This window comes from Bombus huntii, chromosome 2 (assembly GCF_024542735.1).
Source record: "Bombus huntii isolate Logan2020A chromosome 2, iyBomHunt1.1, whole genome shotgun sequence".
In the NCBI taxonomy this organism is placed as follows: Eukaryota; Metazoa; Arthropoda; class Insecta; order Hymenoptera; family Apidae; genus Bombus; species Bombus huntii.
The window spans coordinates 8,327,658-8,334,363 of NC_066239.1; the positions used below are offsets into that span (position 1 = coordinate 8,327,658).

Consider the following 6,706-nt stretch of genomic DNA (forward strand, 5'->3'; position numbering starts at 1 on the left):
ATCAAACAAAATCATGGCAACGTTTTAATCTAAAATTTCACACAACTCGATTTGTACCATGGCAATGGTGGCCGACAAAAATCCGAATCACATGGCGCAACGGCGCGAGGTTTAACATAGTTAGTGTCTCACTGACAATTAACGATGAATCGAGACTACGCCGCCTCCTTTTGTACTCTCCGTGGCTCTTGCAGCCTCGTTAGCAAGCCACGCGATATAGACAACATCGTTAGAAGAGACGTTTAACGTAATCTGATTTCCAGCCGAATATAAAATCGGACTTCATTCGTTGAAAGACCGCGACATGAGTCGGCCGTCTCTTTCAATATTTTCTTCTCGTTTTTTAAACGTTCTGGCGACAAGGAGGAACGAGGGAACGAAATATCTTCCGAATAAATTGCGACTGCGTCCGTGTAAGGGGAGAAGACCGAAAAGAGCCACCGATTTTATTTTATATACGAGTACGATCGTAAAGAAAAGGCGGTGCATTATGTTGAAGCAAACATAATACTGATCGCGTTACATGTCCCAATAACGCCAGAGTCCAGTGGTTCCTCCGACGAATAATTGTAACGGGCAGCGACTTTAACTCGTTTCATGCGCCATTGATATCCCACGATAAATATTGCGTCAGCACGAAACTTTCATTAGATGAAGCAACATACGGTTCGACTCGTTATCGAAGTAAAAATTTAATATTCTATCAAAGTATGTTAAAGTGCTACCGAGTTAACTTGTTAGTCGAATAATAGTTTCTTGATTTAGAGGTGCCCTATCTTTTTAAGTGTCGATTCGTTTCTGTTAGAAACGAATTAAATCGTGGTCACATTAGCAAGGACTAAAACTGACCTATATTTGTCTGAAATTTGTCTGGCTCAGATTTATTCGTCTTCGCTGTTACATAATTTTTAATTTCATAATTATAGAGGCCTCCGGTTAAAGAACGCTTAAGTCTATACTTTCTGCTGCATTTCTATAGATTAATCGACTACTATCTTAAACATAGGTTAATACCGATTCAAGTAAAATTATTCTAAACTAAGATTACAAGCCAAAATTACTGACAAAATTGTACCAAAAAATTGCTACCAATTGTATTTATATTAGCGAGAGAATATTTCTAAGGGATCACTTGTATCAGTTTAGTAATTCATCCCACCAATCTTTCTAACATTACGGAAATATTCAGATCTAATAATTACTTAATATCTTTTCCTTTATGCAAAGAAATATTCCAATATATTTTTTATTTTTAAATTTCTTCACAATCTCTCACATAGCCCAGAACACATTACCAGTTCTTTTATCGTCATTGGTCCCTCGAAAAACACAGATAACGCCACTTTTCCTTTCAAAAATACCCAAATGCGATAACACGCTCAATTGCGCAACATTGAGAAAGTTATCTGGTGTGACACGATGCAGACGAGAAAAACGTGGATCGAAATCTTTTTCTCCGCTTCTCTCCGGCTGCTTGAAGGGTCTCGCGTAATTCAACCCTGTCACCCGCGTGTTAATTACCGTGCGGTACGAACAAAAGGTAGTTCGCACGTCTCTCTGGCGTACAGTAGGGTCAGCGTTAGGCAGACGGAAGTAGGTCAGTGCCGTGTGTGTGATTCGTCTTCCCTTCCTTTCACATATCCTTCAAATTAGCTCACGCGTCTCGTTAGACCGATCGGAGTCTGGCTGTCTCCGCTTTCCCTTTCCGTAACTTTTGCGATTGCGTAACACCAATAAGAAAGCCTTAATACGTTACACATTGCAAGAGCTTCGCTATTTGCCTCCTCGTCGGTCAATCGAGATAATACGAAGATGTTTGAATATCGGTAGATTCTAACATTTTTTCGAATTTTGGGTTTGGTTTGATGCTCGACAAAAGAGTAGGCGATTGGGAAGGTGGTTCAGCAAGAAGAAATTTCATTTCGATAGCGCTCAGTTGGATAAAATGTATATTATGTGTTACATAAAAGATTTCAAAATTTCATTAGCATTTTAAGGACATATGGCTGTCGTGATTATATTGGTCAAATTTGAAACTAATCTGAAAATGTATTCAGAAATTGGAAGATATTTACTGCCACCATATATTAAATAAAAAAAAAAAAAAAATAGTGAATAGCTGTATTAGCCGTTTCGTAATGGAGAAACCATTAACTTAAGGCAATCGAATCGATAGACAATATGATACAGCAAGTAAGAAACATTTAACTATAACCTCAATAAATCTTCCGAGTGGCATAAACAACTGAATCCACACAATTGGACATTTTAATATGAACAAAACACGATGTCGAACGATAAACTTCAATTACCTTATAACATTCCAATTATACATTTTACAACACCGTATTATTGGACCAAAAAGATGTTTCCAGCATCACTCGGTTTATGCCGTCAAACGATGGTCAATGCGAAAAAACGCGACAAAGAGCGGGGGTCTGCAGAAGGTGGGTCTGATTTTGCAAGACCGAAAGTCGAAACCGCGAAAGGGGCCAAAGAACGCGAAAGCGTCCGACCGCAAGAGGCGAATCTCGATTAAGCCTCAAACGCTCCGAGAGCATCGTGGAGCAATCAAAAACACCGAAAGAGACAGGTCCGCGTCCCGATGACACACTCCCAAAAAGAAGAGGCGCGCGCGCGCGCTTGGCGAAGGCAGCGTAACGCGCGCGCACCAGGTCGTACATAAAACTCCTTACGGCGGTGTTTTAAAGGCCAGGTAACACGGAACGGCGCGCATTCGATGGCCAACCTTCAGCCGCACGAAGGAAAAAGACAACAACTCGCGGTCGATCTCGTGGTCCGTATAATTTCATTAAACTGAAGCAAAAAACTTTGGGACACGATTTGCCTCTTCGAGATCGAGAGTGGACTGACGAGCCTTACACGATGGGCGAAGAACACGACAAAGAAGAAACGAAGATAGAGGGAAAAAAGGAAGATCAGAGTATGAGAGGAAGCAAGATGAACACGAAGAATAAACGGAGGAAAGAAAGCAGACGAATGAGCAAGAGCAAGGTACTCCGCTCGCGAGTCACTGTGCGCTCGTACGTTGAACGCGCGATCCTCCGATTCCTCGTACAAGTACGTACATTGGCTTACGAAAGTATTTGCGTTCAAGTGTTCATATAACCTGTTATATAAAATATTTTGAAATTTCATTGGCATTCTAACGAAACACGACTATTTGCCACGATTGTGTCGATCGAATTAAAGACCAATCTGAAAATGTACATAGATGTATAGAAATTATGAGATACATATTTGATAAAAAGATGAATAATAGCCATCTTAAGCGTACGATAAGTGTTAAAAATATCTGAATATCAAAATTTATCAATACGGTGGATAATTGATATAGACAATTGACTGACTAACTTGACTGACCAATGTAATTATGATAGTCGAATCGCATAACGGTGCTGATGAAGCTCCGAAATGCTTCGTACAATATCCGTAGCATATTCATGAAAGATATCTACAACTGGACAAATAGTTTCGTCGGTCTGTGTAGATAAAGCTTTTGTACAATTGCAAAGACGCACGAGAGTCACGGAAGAGACAGAACAGTCGCTGCACACGCATACAGACGCGAACGAAGGCGAAAGGATGAAGCCCAGCCTCGGCTAGAAAGAAACGGTCGACCAGCGCAGTAGACACAGTCTTGAATCTTGACCTAGGACACGCACCGGCGACTACGTCACAGTTCGACGTACTACGAAGGCTCACAGCGCAGTATATCTTTCTCTCTCTTTTACTCTTTTACTCGATGCTGTGTGCTCGCCGCGCTGCTACCATACACTCGACATTCACACGGTTCGCCCAGGATGGAAAGGTCGACCGAGGAGCGAGGTCGAGGTTTTTCCTTGAACGGCGAGAAAATTCATTCTCGCAGCTTCGCCGGAAATCGCCACGTGAGGTCTACGAGTTTCTGCCCAGCCTTTTTGCATGGCTGCTGCGCGTACGCCATCGAAACTGGATCTTAGTCTACTAGACACACGAATCTTGTTATATACCATTTAATCGGTTAATTACGATCGTTTATGCTCGTATGTGTCCTTTTTAGCTTTTTACATGGTCATGGTTTATTGAGACTGATTGGCAGCGGGTTTCCTTTATCTCGTGCTGATTTTCTGTTTTTCTGAAAAACATTGGCAAATGATTAAATACCATAAAGGTAATTACATAATTACCTTTTTTATTATTTTATCATTGACGTTGTAGTAAGAAGGATATAAACAACTATATTCCGTGTTATGAATCATAATTATAGCCATTATTGATTGATTTTGCAATTAATTTCTAAAAAAAGCAAATAAAATTTCCAATAAGAATGAAACTTTTTTTTATGTGCTACATGCTATTATCTATATGGTACTTATTATCATTTTCGTAAGAAATATCTCCTTTCTTATTGCGATATCATGATAAATGATGATCAAAATGAGAGTATTAAAGATAGGATAAGAGTATTAAAATTATTGTTATAGTAAAAAATCGAATAAAAAATTAAGATAATTATTCCATAGCAATAAGAACTACAACATGATAACAGAATCGAAACCTACAACTTTCCTGAAATTATTTTGACTTAAATAGAATTGTGTAAGGATAAAAATAGGGGGTCGATTAACTCGCCCTTAATTAATGTCAACATGATGTAGCATTAGCTCGGAACAAGTTTTTCCATGAACTTCAAGAGAAATCGATTATATGTAAGCCAGTTGTACCGACTTAAAGATAAGACTTCTCCGTTCTCTGATATGAGACCTTGATAAGATACTACTTAGATAAGATACATTTAGTATCATTTCCTTCTTTGCATATGAAATATTCTTCCACTATATTTACATTGTGATTACATCTCATATATTTGGTATTAGTTTTTGTGTTTCAATCCCTCAATCAATTATACAAATTGATTATTTTCATCTTTAATATTTCCCTTCCTATCGTTAATGCAAGGAGATATTATGTATAAAAAACATTGAGTTTTAGTACAAGAACTTAATTTAATATAGTAAAAAAACATTGATAACTTGCTAACCAGAAATATCGATTAAGAATCTTCCGTAATATTCATTTAAAAATTTAATAAATTATACCAATCGCACATAAATCTATTGTATCCTGCAAATAGCACTGTCTTCAAATTGGAGATATTACTGTACGAGTATATGAAGAGTTCATAGAAGAAATGATACAGGCGACAAATCTTCGATCGAATTCTATTACGGGAAATCGTTTGTTTCAAAGTCTCAAACTATCTTAGTACGAAGTAGCTCCAAAAATGTCGAAATTTGTCTATTTCATACTGAAATATTGAAATTTCTAACAAAATCCTACGAGTAATACATATCGTGCATCGTTCTTTATATTTATTTCCTTTTTACAAGAAATACATTTATACCATTTTTCTGCCGATCCTTCGTATGATAAAACGGTACAATTTTCCATTTCGTGTTTCCCTTTCAGGATTTTATGAAGTCAATCAAAACGGTACATTATAAATATTTACAATTCGAAGACTAATGGACTACGTGCAGCGTTCCAAAGATACGAAGCTCCACAGGTACCAAACCGAAGGTAGGCGAAGAAAAGTTTTTCGTGTCTCAAGGTTCCCAGGATCGAATTCCACAGTGTCGATCGGAGGGAGCGATTCGACTGACAGCGCAGCGACGACGCTTTCCTCGTCCGGACGGAAGTGCCACGTCGGGTGCATTGTTGCGAGCCGAGTGTACGGGACGCGGATTGGCCAAATGGAGCGAGAGAGACTCTCGGGCCGTCTGTGTTCGTGCATATGCTTACGCCTTGCCGTCCCATGTACGTGTAACACACGCATTAAACAAGAGAGAGTACCCGAGAGAGAGAAAGAGTGTAGGTGGGTCGGTTGCGAACCACTTCCTCTCGGGACGTGTGCGGTCTTCGAATAATCGGATACTCGTGCGTGCTGCATCGGGGAAAGGATGTACACCGTTGTACGTACGGTTAGAGAGAACAGCAACGGGAAAAGAAGAAAAAAAGTAAAGAGGCAGAAGAAAAAGGAAAAGAAAAAAAAGGGAGACCGAAAAGTTGTTCGATGCTCGAATAACACTTGTTTGTACTCTTTTCATAAAGGGCCGGCGGTCTCGCGGCCGCTTTTACGCATGGAATAACGCGTCGAAACTCGATAATATATCGTGGAATCACGATCTTCTACGCGATGTTTCTCATTAACGGTACAGAAATGCACACCGTCGACCGGTGGCCATCGTCTTTCTGTACATGCGCAGGCGACGAAAAAGGAAATCAAACTACGCCACGTAAGTATATAGAGAGACTTGAATAACGTAGTACGTAGCAACGAACGAAAGGAACAAGTACTACTTGGTAAGAACAGAAACGCCGATCAGTTACACTGTTAAGTCCTCCTACCATGATATACATATTTGCAAAACCATCCCACGTAGAGGCGTTTTGCAAGGAAATCGCTCGTTTACAGACGAATAATCGTTGCATACGACGCGTGACGTTCTACCGTGGTGGAATTTCGCCAAGCCCGACTACGTAGACCAGAGACCTGGTATATGGTTGCGCTACGACGCGCTCGACCGGCTGCTACTATACCGTCCCATGATAAAGAGAGGAAAAGAAAGGAGACGGGACAAAGGTCTGACAAAGGAAGAGGAGGAGGCGCTGGTGTAGAGAGAAGGAAGGCCATCAGTAGAGG

The 6,706-nt window shown here is 40.0% G+C and overlaps 1 protein-coding gene across 1 annotated transcript in view; it reads right to left on the bottom strand.

Annotated features, from left to right (window-relative positions):
- Positions 1 to 6,706, bottom strand: part of LOC126878361 (RNA-binding protein MEX3B) — a 59,875-nt gene that overhangs the window by 43,561 nt on the left and 9,608 nt on the right. The gene's annotated exons all lie outside the window — the stretch shown is intronic.